Here is an 18,711-nt window from a genome sequence, read left to right as displayed (position 1 = left end):
ATTTCTATAATCCAAGATAAATTTGAATTCTGATTCTGCAATAACACTCATCTCCCATGCCAAGACGTTTGCTTCTTGCATGGGGCAGAGTTTCCAGTGATCCAAGAAACTCCTCTAAGTTTTATTTCCTGGTTTGGTTTGGATATACTTTTCTCCTTTTTCAATTAGACTTGATATCTGCCTAGAAAGATGAAGTGTGTTTTTTTTTTTTTTTTAGTATTTGTCAAATCCTGCATCTATTTTAAGTAATGTGAAAGAAAACCACTAACAGTTATGTAGAGCAACTCATCTATTTACATCATACAAAAATGCTGAAAATTTTCTACAGTGTAACTGAACCTCCCCTGCAAAAACAAAAACAAGAAAATACCTTTGTATTCCAAGAATCTTTTATTTTTATAGTAGTAAAGTTTAAAAGACACTGGTCTCATAAATTTAAAAAGCTAAAAGTAGATAAGACATTCTCATTACCACTCCACTAATTACTAACTTTAAGTCCAATGTTAAGATCATGACTGCAGTACAACACACACCTGCCACTGATTTTTTAACCTCCAAATCATTTCCAAATAGCTGTTAAAGTTCTGTCAATTTTATACCATTCCTAAAATATGCTTAGTAATTAGTGAGGATGTATTTTTGATGCTACAGTATGTTATTCAAACTTAAAAACCACAGCTGTGATTAAATGGAAGATTTCGGGATTTCATTCTCCTATTAAAGACTTTCAGTAGCAAAAAACACCACTGCTCAAAAATGCCACACAAAAGAAACACTAATTTTGTATTTTTAATTAAAACCTTCAGACACAGCCTTGTGGCCACAGGTACTGCCAAGCGTCCGTGTGAGACACGGTGTTTCCAACAGGGCCCCTCTTCTTCCTCCTCTTTCTAAATATTTTACAAGTGCAGGCGTCCCTCAGCCCCCTTCACTGCAACTTCTCAAACATATGATCTATGAATGCAGTCCATGCTGCAGGCGATAGTGTCAGTTCCAAATGCATCATGCTCTACTGCCTCTTGATTTTCTGTTTCACAATCAACCCGGGGCAAGCATCTTTTATAATAGGCCTAATTAGCACCCTATGTTCTGCTCCATTTTCATAGAAAAAAGGATTGCCTACAGAATGATTCAAAATCAGAGATCTTTAAGAAATCATTAGCCTTAGGGCAAAAATAAAACCAAAGTTTTCTAAATATTGTCATCTTGTAATCATTTAATTAGCCTGACTTTTTCTTCACTTTTCATTATGGGAATGACACAAACATTTTCACAGTACCATTTTTGATTATACATATTAAAAAAGGCATCAGAAAAGACTAGTCTTTCTGCAATAGGAGGAGGGGTTAAACCTCATTTTGGAAGCCTGCTCACAGCTACTGAGTTTGAAACCCTGTGCCAGAGCAGGGTAAAACAATGCAAGAAGGGGGTGGGTGGGTGGGTGTGTGCCTCCCAGCATGTGCAATGTCAGGCTCCAGGTTGATTATGATTATTATTCTTATTCTGATCCAGCCCTAAGTCCTTGCTCCTATAGTGTCAGCACCAAGCTCATTAGCAGTGCAAAAAAAAAAAAATAAAAAAATAAAATGTCAGAAAATGGAAAGAGAAATTAGAAATTACTTATTGGGACTGCACTCAATCAACAGTGTGACTTCCACACCGTGTGCTTTTTCCCTTGTCTCAAAGAGACAGGACAGAACTGGCAAAGGGATGAGAGGCGACTGAACAATCGAGCTTCTGCGCCATGTAAAATGAAACAAATGAAGACTTGGCAGCCTCAGTGACTAATGAAGCGTATGATAAAGTTTTTCTAAATTATTAGTAAAAAAAACCAAAACAACATGAATAGGGCTGATGGGTGCATTAAAAGGACTAGGCATGCCATTAGAAGACTGCGAATTGTGAAAGAGCAGCAGGATGCATTACACGACGCATTGCTGTTGAGCTTTGGAAGAGCTTAGCACTAAATGCTGTGGCATCAAATATTGTTACAGGTTCAAAAGTAAGTGGGTAAAGTCATGTAAGAACAGCGCACCGAGGACTAAACGAGGTGACACAAGCCCTGGCCACGCAGAAGGAATAGCAGGGCGACACTGGTATGTTAGCCCCACTCCTGTAATTCCCCTGTAGGCAACTCTCATTGTCCCTTAATGGTGATAAAAATAACAGGCTAACAAACGTGGGCTATCTTGGCACTGCTGCTCTTGTAAGCTTCTTCTAGGAAATGTGGAAAACCCAACATGTTAACTGCAGCAGAAAAAGGAAACAGTGTATTTCAATTACAGAGGCAAAATGCATTGCCCAAGTCGGTCAGTCATCTCGAGTTAGTGCAGGAATGCTGCTCAAGGGAGCAGACCATTGCTCTTAACTATTTCTGTTTCACTTAACTTTTCACCAAAATCAAATATGCTTTAAAAATAAGTATTTTCAGGAAAGTTTTGTTTACTAGTGAAGTTGAACAATGTTACTCACTTAAAAACTTGCCATAAATACATTCATGAACCCAGAAAAAAACCACAAAACACCACCTTTGCCAGAAGCACGAGCTATTATTTCATGAAGCCAGTGCGTACAGCTGAGTAAACAGACAATTTCCTGTGTTTTGAAAGGAGCGGGAAAAAGAAACCCCACTGATATGAAAGATATAAAAGAGAATCTCAGCTTTTAAAGCATAAGCGACTACTAAAACCATGCGTTATCCACAGAATTGCAGATATTACAACTTCCATGCCACACTCAAATCCCAGATAATGGAACCCATTAGCGATACTCCTCTCTGCCATTAATACTTCAAATAGTCTTAAAAAGACAGTCAGTTAGTGAAGGGATGTTTCTTGGGGGCTACAGAGCCATCTAACATGGGTAGCAGGAAACATATTACCAAGTAAGAATAATTAATGAAAACTAAAATTGAAACATTCCACATTCATTTTTGTTTTGGCTTTCATTTTCTGTTTGCTTGCTTTGTTTTTAAATGGTGCAGCAAGCATCAGTGTAGAAGGGATTTAACCAAAGTGCTGCAGAGGAAACTCCTCCTGCCACTGGATCCAACACTCTAGCTTCCAAAAATCTCCCCTCCCAAAGATCACTGGATTTACCCAATATCAGTTCTTTAAAACCAACAAAATACGAAGAAAAGCAAGTAAAGGATAAAGCTCTAACAAAATGATGTTTGCATCCAAATCTAGAAAACAAGTATAAGGAAGCATCAACATAAAGCTGCAGGATAGCTTTAGATTATCCAACAAATATACACGAGGATATAAAATCAGTGATGATAAAAGAAAAAGATAGAAGGAAATATATATAAGGGCAATCAGTGAGTGCTTAAGAATAAAGGTTTTTTTCCTGGTAGAGGATGAAAAAACCTCCATTATTAATACACCTCTTTGCTATGGCATTTAATAAGATAAAAAAGACCAATAATTTATATTTGAAGTAGACATAATGAAATAAATCTAATACTAGAGGTAAGCTAAAAGCATAAAATTAATTTTCCACTTAACCAAGGAGGTAAGAAAAACATTTTTCCTCAGAGAAATTACCCGACTTAAACAAATAGCCTGTGGACTGAAACTTTCTTGACAAATAACTAAGTAAATAAATAAAAATCAATAAAAGTCACCCCATGTTAAGCCTGTTTGAGCTCTGATGCGATCAAATTCTTGCACTTAACACAGTAACTGTATTTGTTGGCCCATTCATTTGCTGCAAGCTCAGATGGCACATTGCAAGTCTGTTACTACAGCACAAAATACATGCTTCCCCCCTTTTGAATTCCTAAATCATAAACCATTAAGTTAAGCAAGATAACTGAAGTTAATTCTCAAGTGCTGAAGCTAATTCTCAAGTGCAGGCACTCCACAGAGATGAAAGGAAAGGTATTACTGGTCTGACAACATAAAGCATGATTTTTGAGGAAGTTAATCTGGCTTTCATCATCCCTGCACTGGGAGAAGGAATAGTGATTTCACTATTTTTGGCAAGACAAGTGGGCAAGCAGCCACCTTGAAATGGTCCTCAGTCTGACTGTTACCCCTTCCAGACCATAAAACAGTCACTAGTATTTTAGGGTAAGATGGGAATTGAAAATTAAATGGAAATCTGCCATTTCATAGCACATGCTGCAGAAATCAACATGGAAATTCAAAATTAGATAGTGAAGGATTACTACTTTTTTTTTTTTCTTTTTTAAAGACATTACTTCAGCAGATGGAAGAAGGCCAAGACTCACGTCTTCTCTTCAAACTACTAGACCATCAGCAGAGGATACCAACATTCCCATGGGAATGGGGTGAGGTGCAGTTACCGTGCTTCACGGCAAACTTTCTGTACGATTGGGCATACCTACCAGATCATGCCTTCGGGTGACAGCAAGGAGACTGCCTTATTCTGCCTTAAATATCCATTTCACTTGGCCATGATGGCAAGAGCCTTTGTGAATCATCCCCTAACTCAAAAAAAAAAAACATATGCTTTTGTTAACAAAGAATACTAGCTTCAGGTTGTCCTCAGAGAGGACGAAGATATGAGCACTATTAAAAACCCAGAGTGTGTGTGTTGAAGTAAGCTATCGTAGATGAACTCGTTTTCTAGACTAACTGCTTCAATTACAGAGATGCTTCCTGTGACCTCCACTCAATACTACAAATACACTCAGATTAAGAAAGGAGATACTATGACAGTGCCTGCATATGAATATAGGAAATGCCAGATATGCTTATAACATTTTATTTTTAAAAAGAGGAGAGAAAACGAGACTACACACAAAGGACAGATGTGACAGTGAGACTTACTGCCTGGAATAATCAAGACCTATCGCTTCACCAAACAAATGAGACTTTCAGCTGCTGAAATGAAAGCCAGCTCCCAGTGTTGCACTACGTTTCTCTTCAAATGCATGCTGAGCCACGTGCCTCTGAACTGTTAAAAATCTGCCCTTTGAGTACAGCCAACTCTTTCTCAGGAAAGATGAAGTAAAATATCTAAAACTAACCATGGCAAGCTGCTCAGTACATGAACAGAAAGAAATCTTGTTCAGTTATGCTACATGATTGATTAAGCCACTAATATAGAAAAAGACAAAAAAAACTTTGAAAATGCATTATTTACTGTCCTTTGGGGAGTCTCTTGTGCATACCAATAAGACACTCATGGCCCAGTAAGCACTTATGGTGCCTTTAGCAATAAGGAACAGGACAGGAGAATGAAACTGAAGGAAGGAAGTGGCTCCAACATTTCTGCAATATTATATGGAACTACAGGACACCTAGTGTGACGTCGTAGTCCTCTGATGCAATAGTCTCTTTTCAAAAAAGCACTGAGGCTGTAGGTGATGAAAGGCATCTTAATTCTTAATGCCTCCAGTAAAAATCAGTGAATGTGTTGGCAGCACGTGGCAGACGGCAGAGCAATCTATTCCAGACAGCCAGCACTCATACTCCCAGCCACATTTACCAAGTCTAAATGAAACCATTGGAGATGTACAGTCTGACTGAAGTAAAATAAGAAAAAATGGTAGCCCCAATAATAGTTACTATGGAAACCTTGAAAGATGCAATGTGGTACCTCAAATTTTAAATGTCCTGTCAAATGTCTTTACCAATTACAGTGCTGAGGGAAAACATTTAGTAGTTAGAGGCTCCCAGTCTTCTCCTATAGGCAGGGATATACAGACCTCCTATAGAGCAGTTTTGGCTTTCAATTAATGAAGTGAAAAAAGGAACTGCTGGATGAAACACTCATGGGCCTTAGCAGTGAGATAAAATGGACCAGGAAAACTTAAGGATAGACTCCCTCCACTTTAAACAAGGCAGAAACTCTACTGCCGTATCCCTTGAACAGTCTCATCAGTGACCTGTATCAGTTTTTGTAAATTAAACAGATATCACAAGCTAGTGAAGAGAGAATTTCATGGAACACTTACAGCCAAAACCAAATACTTTTGAACACAACAGCCCCTACCTTTTATTTCTCAAGTGAATAACCCAAAACAAAAGTACAGAAACTAACTTCAGTAATGAAATGAACACCAGCTGCATCACAAGTATGATTTGTTAGCTTCTACACATCCTTCTATCAAGGAAGCTTATTAAAAAAGATAACTCATCTTTGGAAGGCAAACACCACAATTTAGTTTCCTTTTACATAAAACATATTGCACAGCAGAGTGCAAGGCATCAAGGTCTGCCAGAAAAATATACCTCACATTAGTACCAGAAGAGTAATGTTTAAGCAGATCCAAAGGGGATATAAAAAAATTACAGGTTCTTGGCAGACAGATACAGATCCATAAGTAGTCTGTTGCTCGTGCTTCAAAACAATCATACTATCCTGTAACCACAGAGGTCCAGAACTTCATATTGGTCTCCAGATGAGAGAGCAACCTTGTTTACTTATGCTATCAGGATTGTCCTGTAAAGAACCCTCAGGAACTTAAGTCATTTGGAAAAAACTCTGTGATTTAAGGCACACAAAAACAAACAGAAAAACAAAACAAAACAAAACACTCAATTCCAGAGAACTGTTTTTCTGAAAAATACTTCACAGAAATTAGGCAGCAAATGGATAGGCAAAAAGCAGAAAGAACAAGGTGTGATGTGAGAAGCCCCACTGAAATCCTGCCTTAACCCCTTCTATCTCTCAGCTGTTAAGTTTTCAACCATCTTGCCCACAATACTCCCTTCCTTATGGAAAAATCTAACATGTACTTTAGTTCACTGTGATCTAGTGAGCGGGGCCAGAGGTTGCAAGTTAGTTTGAAGTGTGTTCCACATTTACAGCTGCAGAAGTCATCAGCAGCTGTGTAAATCAGTGCAGAGCTCTCCAGGTAATGGTCTGATGTTCAAAAGCAATCTACAACAACGTGCAGTACAGGAACAGATAAAGATTGAAGTAAAAGTTACAATCGCTCAGTGAGCTTTGCTAAATAATAATTTCTTGGAAGAAAAAAATCATTAGCTCTTTGGAGCTAGTAAGATATAATCTTTAAACAACTAAGTGCCTTATTTGCCACACAATCCAGTACCTAATTAGAAATGAAAGCCGGGATGCACTGTTCCTCATAACAGTTACATCTTTAATTCTCGATACCATGTTTTGATACATACTTCTTAATGACTCCCTATAAATTACAATAACATTCTGCAACACAGTTGAGTGAGAAGCACAACTTTACAATTGTTTCTTTCATAAATATTGGGTATTATTAAGCATTCAAGTGAATAATCAGTTTTGATATTTTCAAAAATATCTGTTCATGAAGTTCTACTCCAAAAGCACTATCTACTACAAAATAACCTGATACCTTAAGTGCTTTTAAAAGACAGTAAACATATGTTCATATTCTTTTGCAACAGAAAATAAGAGATTTCATGAGGAGAATATCATGGTCTTGTTCCAAAACCATTTACAAGTAAGGATGAAAAATCAGAGGAAAGAGATGTAGGAAGAGGTGCTGTGATTGGTGGTATCTTCCAGATTTCTTTTTTGTTTGTTTTTTAAAAAGAGCAGTCATCTGGAAACTCATACGGACAAGATTTGTTCTTACTCACCAGGGGAGACGCTTTAAGGCCTTTGGAGAAAGAGGAATTTGTTTTGGTACTGTTGTTCTCCAAGAGCTGGACTAGGATCAGTTCTCACTGCTCTCCTGGCTTGCCCATGAGAAGGGCCCAATATTCACTTAACAGATTCCTCTAACACAACAAAATTTATAAACATGACAGCTCAAAAATTTGGTACTTGAAAGCCTTAATTATCCTCCTGAAGCATGCAGCCTACACTCAAACCAATTTGAAGAAACAGTCCCCAATACTTTTGACAAAAAAACTCTGGAGCTGCAAAGAACAGCACTGAATCATCATTGAAGCATCTTAAAATTAACTAATCACTTTTTAAAGGTACAACACCCATATAAGAGATTCTTTTTGATATAAGCAAAGATAAAAATGAAGATGCCTGATGTCCTACGTGAGACAAGAAACAACAACAAACCTTGTCTTTGCTCCATCATTCCTTTCCACCACATCCAGACCACACCTGGGGCTGAAACCCTCACCTCTACCCCTCAGCAGCATTCATCAGTCACTGACTCCTGAGTTGTTTCCATTCATCAAGAGAGCGATTAAAATAGTTCCCCCCAACCCAATATAGGACATATCACTCGACACCCTCCAAAGGCAGGCTGGCTGAGCTAGCAAACTTACCACTTGATAAAATACTGGTATGCATTCTGACCATATCCACGGACAGCAAAGCAGCGGTTGAACTTGACTGCTGCTAAGAGAAGTTGGTGTCAAAAAAGGCTGTGGCAGAAGAAGTGGTATTACTCCCAGGGTCAAACTACTCTGGGTGGCATTTATAAAGCTTTAATTAATTTCTTAATATAGAACTATTTTAAAGCAAGTGTGAGAGATTGCAACAAGCAAGTTTCAGGTGAGTGAAGACTGATATGTGGGAACAAACTAGAATAATTTATGTAGTTAGCTCTGAGAGAATTTTGTATTTTTCCAAGGATATTCTCAATCAGTAACTAAGTTACAAGCTCAGAAAAAAAAAAGTCATTGAAGTTCCTCAGTCAGAAGGAAAATTATTACAAGATGTAGATGCATAGGTGAAGTGTAAACATCATCCAATCAGTGGTAAGAGGAAACACACGAAAGAGCTGTGAATGAGAGCAATAACGAATCTAAAAGCAACTTGCACTGCTACAGACGCAGGATCTGAGTTCTTTTTTTCTCAACAGGGTAAATAAAGACTTGGAAAACCGTCTCAAACTAACCGCACCATCCATCACTGCTGACTCAAAGGCATTGCTCGTCACCTACATCGTAAAAAAATAAGCTAGGAACTCCCACAAAATAAATAAATAGAAAAACACACGACAGTAGCTGTGGGTAGTTCTCATGAGAATTAAAAAAACAAAACCCCCAAAAACCTAAGGAAGGAGGATGAAGTGGCATGGATATCCCCTTCTAGCTCATGTTAGGCTAACCAGTTCATCTGAATTATTGCATCTCCCAACAGACACAACTTTGCTCTGTTGTTCTGCAATTTAAACCGAAAAAGTGTCAGATCTCATAACTGCTTATGGAGTTCACGGAGGTCCTCACAGAAGAAAACCACAATGCACTACCTACAGGATGCATTTGCTACTGCATTTCAAGCGTTTTCCTGCATCTTAGGGAAAACACGGAACAACTACAAGAGAAAACAAACTTCATGGATAAATAACGTATGAATGATCTTTTGGATTTTGTTACAGCTTCCTAACCCAAATAGATTTTTAAGTCTAGACTTTTTAAAATTTTTTTCTTTCCATTTTCTCCTTCAAATTTTTCTTTACGTTCTGCTATAATTAGCAATCTTTTACAGAGCATTTGCTCTCTGTAAGGGCAAACAATATGTGACTCAAAATATGCATTTTTAATGAAGATATAGCATACAGGATTATCTTAGAGTACATGAAAATGGAAATTGTATTAATCCATAAAAATGCATGAGGAAAAAAAGAAAAATTATACCTTGGTTAAGACTTCTTGTTTCTTTTGTAAGTGTGATGTTATGGGTGTAACACATTACCCACAGCAGTAGTGTATAGCAGGATAATGATCATCTGAAGTCCAAGACCATAAACCATTGAATCTATACCACTGAGTCTTTACACGACGGCCTGGCAACCCCCTCTTGTAGTATGAATATCTTTAGAATATGACATATATTTGTATTGCCTGAGGTCTATTTCCATGCAATACAAATGCTCAAACATCAGCAGTAATGAACAGAATGACCTCTAATCAACAGAATTTGCTCTGCTCTGGGATGCTACATAAATTAGATGCCAAAGTCTTACCAAGTGCTTTAAAGCTTTGCCTAAATGGAAATAACAATTCAATTTAGTATATTTCTGGATACCTAACCCAATTAGTATGTAATTTAATGTTCAGCCCAAAACAGGTGCTTTTATTACTGACTCACATAAGATGTACTGACTCTAATGCTACTTTACGTAAAATATCTCCCCAATCTTCCAGATACAATCAAATACGATGCATAAATCAAGGCCTTTTCAAATCAAGCCTGTATTACTCACTTGAGTCCACGTGAAAAATCCCATGTGAAATTTTCTCTTCCCATTGAAGATGCATTGTAGCTATAAGCAAATTATTTTTAAATACCAGCTTTCACCCCATACAGATGAACTCCTCAAGGTTCCTGTAATTAAGAAACATTAGCACTGACACTTTTTTTCTACTTCTTTTTTCCCCTTGAAACCGCAACTCTTTGACAGCACTGACAACTGAGGCAGCTACTGCCCCATTCCTCTTACTGTGCTGTGCTGTTGAACTATTTTTGGCTGGGTCTGTTCTCCAAACCATGGCATTTCTGCACAGACATGCACCTCAATACAAAGGAAGGACGGACGGGCCATCAAACCAAGGTCCAGGCAAATGCTGGATCTGAATCATTGTGCAGGAGCTGTCACTCCCCCTCGACTGCTTGCAGGGGGAGCCTAGAGAGATTTGTTTCCCTGGGTTTGTGCAGCCCCTGAAGTGTCACCTGCATCACAACTCTTTAAACGGAAGACTGGTATGAGAGCTCAACCATGGCAAAAACCAGGCCAAGAAATACTTTGTGAGTCTTTTGCTGCTCTCTGTAGATACGTCTTAATTAGCTGGTTATTGGCAGTGCAGCTGCTGAATTTACTTTGTTGTCACCATTTACGTTTGACAATATTGCACAAAATTCTTCTGCTGACCTTGAATCCTTTAAAACAAGTCGTATTAAATTGACAAGGTGACAGATTCCTACCTTCCAAGTAGATCATTAATTTTTAAATAAAAGTTGCACATTGCACAGTTTCTCTCCTTTCACAACGGGTTTGGTTTTTAACATGTGAGGGGTAATACGGTGTAATGGCTTAAATATTTGATTAGTTAGGTGCTTTCAGCAACATGAACGGTCAGAATACACAGGTGAAATTTTCCTCATCTTTCAATCTCTAAATGGATCTAAAAGAATACAGAAATACGTTCAAGAAACTTCGACAGGAAACAATTCCAGGAACAACTGAAGCTGCAGCAGACTTTCAGAATAAAGCTTAAAAGGAAAGCCGATATATACATACTAGAATATATTTTAAGGAAACTCTGCTGGAGAGATTGAAACTAATACTTTAAACCTTTCATCCAGAGTCAAACAGTTTCACTGAGGCAATACTAAACTCAGGATAAGGGGCAAATCAAGTACCAGTACCATACCATGCACGGTACTTCGAACACGGTACTTAACATTAAGATAGCACACATGTAAAGTGTGAACTTTTGCCTAGCACTAAGAAACCAAGAAAATGAGTGTACTCGAACACTTCAGAAAAATGATAAAAATATTTAATATGTGAATAAATTAATTTGAAATTGGAAGCATTTAAAAGCAATGATTTTCCCCTCTTTTGCTTTCTATAAAAGCTCACAAAGATTATTGAAAACTGAATTTCAAACAATGCTTTTTAATTTCTAAAATATGCTGTTCTGGAAAGCGATTGAGGTTTCCAGTTACATTCCTACTGGTTGAATTCAATGTAATTATGATTTTTCATACGCATAAGCTTTTTTGAGCTTTGGAACTTTGAAGTGGTTGATTTTGCAAAGGCTTTTTTCAAGTAGGCTTTTCAATATAGTTAAAACGTATTTTCTTTCATATCAAGAAACTATGTGCTGTTTCAAGAAAAACACATTGTATTATTAGCCTTCATAGAACAAAGTGACTGAATAAAATCATTCGAAGCACAGCTACCTGCAGAGATGATTAGAAATGTGGTTTATCCTCTGTAGAGATTGGGAAGAAGAGAGATTCCCCCTCCCTCTGCAATGGCACAGGCGAAAAAACCTCTCTGATTTACCTAGGAAGAATCTGAGTTACTGCTTCCTACGAAATCAGAACAGGAGCATTTGTCTGCAAGTCTGTGCCTTCATTAATTACGCACCAACCTGCATTCTTCGGTGGTGAATACAAAAAGGGAAAGCCTTAGAAGCAGCATTTCCCTTAGAAACGATTGCCTGTCAAACAAAGCATAAAAAGACAAAAGGCAGAAACACTGTTTCAGCTTGAATGCCTTAATGTCACTATTTGTCATGCAGCACTTCATCAGAAAACCCCGAAGTACAGTTAACTCCACTCCTCGGCACGCCGCACACTTTCGCTGCTGTTGCAGGATGAAAATGTGCCCGGCCTGACAATGAACCAGCAGAGCCAGCGCACATTGTTATGCAACTCGCCGTCTGCAAGGGTGCCTCGTAGCTCCTTCTTTATTCAGCGAGTGCCAAGTGCATGTTTAATCAATGTCACAGCTCGCCACAGTGTGCAACTAAAGCCGCTGTCATTCCTCTCTTCAGATTTGTCAGGCTAAGTTATGCAATGCTCCGAAGAATACCTTGGAATTATTTGCAGAGCCTCTGAATGCAGGTGTGTGACAGCGTTTACACGGCCGCCACTGGAACAGGCTCCTTCTTCTCAGCCCTTCTCAGCCTGGACTAAAATGACATAGTGTGACTGCACGTAGCGCGCTGCATTCGGAATTACAGCATGGCAACGTGAGAAGCCTCTTCAGACGGCTGCCACTGAGAGTAAATCAAAGGCTGGTGGGTTTTTTTGAAGTCTTAATAAATAACTAAATACAATTGAATAAAGCAGGAGCTGTTTCTTTTTCTTTTTTTCTTTCTTTCCTTTTTTTTTTTTTAAAAGGCAAAACCAAACAGCATGCATGTCGTTGCTTTGCATCATCCAGGAAAAAAAAATCCTCATTTTAATGAGAATTAGTCAACGGTGAGGACCATTACCAGAAAGGGTTTTTCTGTTTTTGACTACACTTGGCATTAGTGGATTACTGAGGCAGAAGGCCAGTCATTTGGAAGATTCGGTAACGTTATTATCCTCGCCGTTAAACTTCTTCCTCAAGGAACTGTTCATGCTCCTATCTGGTCTGTCTGAGTGAGGAGAGCAGCCCCTTCATGAAGATAAAAGCCTGGTTTGCCACTGAATCTACGAGTAAGAAGCATGTCTGATGACATTTTATTCCTGATGCAATGTAGGGTAAGGAACATTTTTTTTTTTATTGTTACCTTTCTAGGTATGAGATAATGAGCTGGTGGCTTTAATTAGACTCACAGCAGAAATAGGTTTATCATCAATGATTAAAGATGTTTGCCAGGAGAGAAAAATGCTGTAGCACTATAAAATGTGATTGCAAAGCTTCACTAAACGTGAGTTATCTGAACTAGTAGAAAGCCCAATCAAATTTTAGTTTAAGATTAGAATTTTCTGATCAGTAAGGCTAAAATAGTAGAGCAAATTATATATAATGTCAACATTTCAGCTGCCAAACAACATAATTTTACATGGGATATATTTCTAGAGGATATTTGACTGTAAATTAAGAGTACAAGAACAGCTAAGTAATAGAGATGACCTGTCAACCTCACTTTTGCAACAAAAAAGGTAATAAATCATACACGCATCTGTAAATATCTATCTGACATCCTTAAACTGCACAGTATTTTGCTACTATGAAAGTACTACCGTCCTTTGGCATACTGCAGTAATAAGCATATATAATAGTAATAACCTTTATATTTGAAAAGACAGACGTTTTCTGTTTAGTGTTTACTGTTGCGTGGATGTCCAAAAGCTGATCTATTAAACAAGTAAAAGGGTAAGACCTCACCTGCAATTGCCTGCTTATGGCTCACTGGTCAAAACAGACTGAGATATTGTGTTAAAGAGGCATATTTTCCATGTTCGGAAGCAGCAGACACGAATATTTGCAACTGGTTTTGTACTGTGACAGTGAAATATTTAACAGCTGAAAATTCACATCATCTCTCCAGGCATTTCAGAGCATTTGACAATGCCCACATACCTGCTTTCATCTATTTGATGTTTCAGAAAGAAACAAATTAGCTGGCTAAGACAAATTTTAAATTTCTTTTATAATCAAGCATATTAATTAGCTTAAAGCATCAAGCTATTTTTCACTTCTACCTGATCTGCATCTACAGAACGATTACTTCTAACACCTACATGTCCATACATAAAGAAAACAAACGATGAATACAACTCAACAAACACAGAAATAATAAATATTTTGTAAAGAAGTACAGAATTGCATTTAAAAAGACCAAAGCTTGCACGTTCGTCAGACCAGATTTACCATTTGCTTTCTTTCTTCTAGCTAGCTGCCAGAATACTGGTGAAGATATTTGCAGGAAAAATGGGGACCTCTGCCATCACAACACTGGAGGATGTAAAAAGGCGAGAGGAGAAGGAGGAAAAAGAAGAATCTATTCTAGCACTGCTTGGAATTATTGGAACTGTGCTCAATTTATTTGTTATTGTTTTTGTGTACATCTACACTACGCTTTGATGGCATTTTTGAACATCAATTGCATAGCACACAGTGCAAAGACCAGCGACAGTAAGGATGATTTCTAAATTTAAAGCAAAAAAAAAACCAACAAACCAAAACAGTCTGACAATATTATCAATAACATTCCAGAGCAAAGTGCCTGGCTAAGGGCACTGCAACAATGACTGCTAAATGTATCTGTGAGCCCAGCTAGGGTGCTAAATTATGTAAATGAAGACAGACAATATTCAATTTCTCACTGATAACAGATGAAAGCCTAATAGTGGAAACCGAGACAGCACTATTTTATTGCCAACAAACATGCAAGGCACAAGAAATATAAGCAGAAAAACAGTGAGAATAATCAGAACATAGAAAGAGATTAATTAAATATATGAATACATACAAGCAAGCCCCGTGATGCTTTCTGTAGTTTTGTGCAATATGTCTCTTCATAGCTGAGACCAGAAAACAGACAAAAGGGTTTTATTTTTAAATCACTATAATTTAGGCTTAAAATCTACACTGATGTGTAATAAGTGTGGAAACAGGAACACTGTTATACCAAAAAATTGTAATACGATAAGTAAAATTTTAACTACTAGCTATATTCTGCAGCATTTTTGTTAGTCTTGTGGAAAGCTGGAAAAGGTTAGAGTTTTCTTGCCTTTATTGAATCTGTATTTGAAATCATGCTGTATTGATGATGTGCTTTTCTAATTAAAAATCCTTTAAAGTGGTGTAAAAAAGTAAAGAAGAGTTTTAGTACCTCTTTTAAGAAATATTAAAAATTACAATGATACTCTAATACATATTCTCCAAAGGAAAAAAAAAATAAGTTACATTTTCCATATCGCTGATTTTAGAACGTGTTTAATGTAAGTCAAATACAACTTCCATGTTTTTATCCTGTTGCTTATTTTCAAGTAAAATAAAACGTATCACAAAGGATTCCTGGTTTTGTATGGAAAACAGCCTAACAGCATTTCCCAGAAGAACATATTCTCTCTGGACCAGGTCCTTTCCTTTTTGTACGGCTAATGATTTAGGCCCAGAATTGCAACTCTCATGCATACTTCATGGTACATACCATTAGTCTACTGAAATTCATTGAACTATTTCTATGTTTCAAATTAAGGCCAAGTATGGCTTTGAATTAAACCCAAAGCTGCAGACAGTCTGAGATCATATTTTTTTTGTATACATGAATATATCCCACATATTTCTTCTAATAGAAAAGCTACTTTTGAGAGCTTAGGATTAAAAATACAACGGAGAAAACACATACACACACAAAGGGGGGGGGGGAGGGGAGGCTAATAACTACTGTTCTTGTATTACATGTGCCACAAGAAGAACAGAGGAGTTGCATTTCTGAAAGTCAGCTCTGCAAAGCTAAATCCATCCCTCCATAAAAATGACAGCAAATAAATACATCTATTGTATGGATAACAGCTTATTACTGTATAGAACCTCATAACTACTTAACCAACTGAGCCTTTGAAAACCATTTCTTAACAAGCAAATGCATAGACTAAGGTCAGGGATCTTTAACAGAAAGAATTTGGCAGTGGTATTTCAGTCAGTTACAAAAACTATACTATAACACACTGATTTATAGACGAATGGGGTGGAAGATGGTATATTCTGGTTTTGCTACTCTGAGTCAATACTGGCTCATCTAGAAGAAATGACAAACAGAGCTGAGGCTGCACTGGAAGGGAACGTGCAGACAAGAAAACTTATTCACTGTCTGTAGTCTACAGAAAATCTCTGGCGTTGTATATTAATTTTCAGTATATGAAGCACCAAAGTATTCTGTAAAACTAAGACGTATTGAAAAGGATCTATGTGGGTTATTCATGTTTATTTAGAACTACAGAATACAGTTTTTTTTAATGTACTAGTTATACAACATATCTGTGGATATTATCACATTAATCTCATAACACAAGGTTATTTGAGATGGGGTTTAAAATGAGAAGTTAGAAGAACCTGAAAACTGAACAGAAGTTCACGTAGAAACTACTGTTTATTTTGATCCTGAAGGTATTTAAAACTTTTCAATTCTGTGAATTTAACAAACACTTGCATTTCATGTCATTTCAGTGCATACCACTTCTCAATTGTGACTTGATCAGTATATCAACACTGGAGTGAGATACCGCACCTTTTTTTGTAAGCATCTCAACAGCACAACAGATAAAAAGCATTCCCAAAGTTAGAACCACCCGTGGCAGAGGTCCAGGATCACTGCTTTACCAATGAATGAGTTCATTAACATTAATGAAAACTAGCAGAGTTTTTAATTTGGGTAATTATATACTGCCTACCTAAACTGTCATTATGCTTCTGATTTTGCATATTATAAAGGCCTTGCCTTTTTGAAGGAAGGTACAGGGTAACGTGATCACAAGGATTGCCCCTGCATATAAGTTATATTTTGTTTCGAAACAGAAGTCTGATATCATCTCTTAAATCTTACATCTCTGTGCTCATGCAGACCTAAATCTAGTTTTACTTCAAGAAGCTCTGATTTACAGATCCAGTGTTTATACCTTTAATGAAATATATGCATAAGAATCTGAAAAAAAAATATTAACAGCAATACCTCTTATTAGATACTGTCAGGGAAAAGCAGAATTTCATGAAGATTCAATGCTTACGCTGCAGTAGTACTTTCACACCTTCGTCAGATTGTGAATAAAGATGTAGAGACATGGTACTCTTAGATGAATGAACTCAATGTACCACCTTCAGAGCCCCGTTAGGGAACACAGGCTTCCAAAAGTACTCAGCCTTGTCAGTCCAGCAGAAAGAGTACTTTGCAAAGAGCAAACCAACATCGCATAATGCCTTGAGGACAAGTATGATTAATACAAAATAAATACTTCAGCAGGAAATCTAGTGCAATTCAACCTCTAAGGTGAGGAAGATAGGCCTGAAAAGAATAGACAAAGCCTCAACAAAGATATATCAAGAGGCAGAAAACGAATTCAGTATGTTCACCTTCAACAGATTTGTACGTAGTGTGTACATAAATGAGGTATTTGGCAGCGGAATGAAATAGCCCAACTGCTAATGAATCCACAAATCCAGAATGCTACAGTACTTGATAAACAGTGAAAGGTGCATTAAAAGCAAATACTGGATTGTTACAAAGTGGAGCAGGCTGTGAACACAATCTTTTTCGTAAAGCCTTCCCATAGAAATACATCATCTCTCCTCAGCAGTCAAACCCACGAAGACTGAGCTGGATCTAACACCACAAGGTATGCTAACCACATCACGTGGAATCTTTGTCTACTGAAGAAGGAAAGGAGAACGTGAAGAAAGGGCTGCAAGAAAATGCCAGCTAAAAAGCACAGCACGACCTTCTTCCTGTAAGCCTGGGAATTCTAGCAAATAATTCAGGCAGAATTCTGTGACTTGCCATGAAGTTTGTCTTCCAGGAAAGAGATGGTAACAAATTGCTCTCCTGGGCTTTAAACAAGGTTAAGTCATCTTGGGGCTTGCTAGATACCGGTTTAGGGACAAACCAGTGTGACTGCATTTCTAAGCAAGAAGAATCTACCTATTACTGTCGTACTTTACTCTCTCCCTCTTGGTAAATAATAGCTTGTATTAACCTTCATAAACCTAGGTTCACCAATCTAGTAACTCACTTTTATCAGCAAAGTCTAGAGCTTCTAGATAACCACGTACTCCAGTTAGAATCTGATGGTCGTGTTTGCTGGGAACCTCTTGTAGGGTGCAAATTTTATCGCTGAGCATTGTGTTCAAGGAGAGAAATGTTCACGTTTGAAGTTCTTAAAAGATAATTAGTTCAAACAAAACATCATATATACAAGACAGCAGTGAAAACGTTTTTGCATGATAGCTTTTGGTGTGAAATGTGCATAAATGCTCAGTAATGAATACATGCTAGATGTTCCATGACACAGAAGTTAAGAATTACATCAATTTTACAAATGTAAACATGAATTAAGTCTTTAGGAATGCACACAAGTGTAGTAAGAAAAATCTTGCCATGCTACAGTGATAAACTTGTTTTCATTTATGAAATGGAAGATATCAAAGACCCCAATAATGCCATAAGATATGACACAAAGGAAAAAATGTTCAAGAAACAGGGTGAGGATCACAGCAGGTATTCTTCCTTGTGACTAGTGCTATGATCTGTCTTGTGCAATAAGGAAAAGTCTTTCATAGACAGATAAACCTTCCTTCTGGGCAAGAAAAAAAGCAATTATGGAAATTAATGCAAGTGGTCAGTTCACAATTTTCAAGGACTTCACAATCACCTTACT

General features: G+C 37.4%; 1 protein-coding gene and 1 long non-coding RNA gene across 3 annotated transcripts in view; one reads left to right on the top strand and one right to left on the bottom strand.

Moving 5' to 3' along the window:
- BIRC6 (baculoviral IAP repeat containing 6) overlaps positions 1-18,711 on the bottom strand; it is a 178,741-nt gene that overhangs the window by 29,807 nt on the left and 130,223 nt on the right. The gene's annotated exons all lie outside the window — the stretch shown is intronic.
- LOC121068446 lies at positions 10,990-15,151 on the top strand. 2 transcript variants are annotated; one of them, XR_005818887.1, is made up of 3 exons: positions 11,937-12,638; positions 12,742-13,089; positions 14,228-15,151. It is a non-coding gene; the product is annotated as an uncharacterized LOC121068446 (long non-coding RNA). The 2 variants fall into 2 exon arrangements; XR_005818886.1 differs by having other exon boundaries at positions 10,990-13,089.

Source organism: Cygnus olor, chromosome 3, assembly GCF_009769625.2.
Source record: "Cygnus olor isolate bCygOlo1 chromosome 3, bCygOlo1.pri.v2, whole genome shotgun sequence".
Lineage (NCBI taxonomy): Eukaryota > Metazoa > Chordata > Aves > Anseriformes > Anatidae > Cygnus > Cygnus olor.
This window is presented reverse-complemented; position numbering and strand designations above follow the sequence as displayed.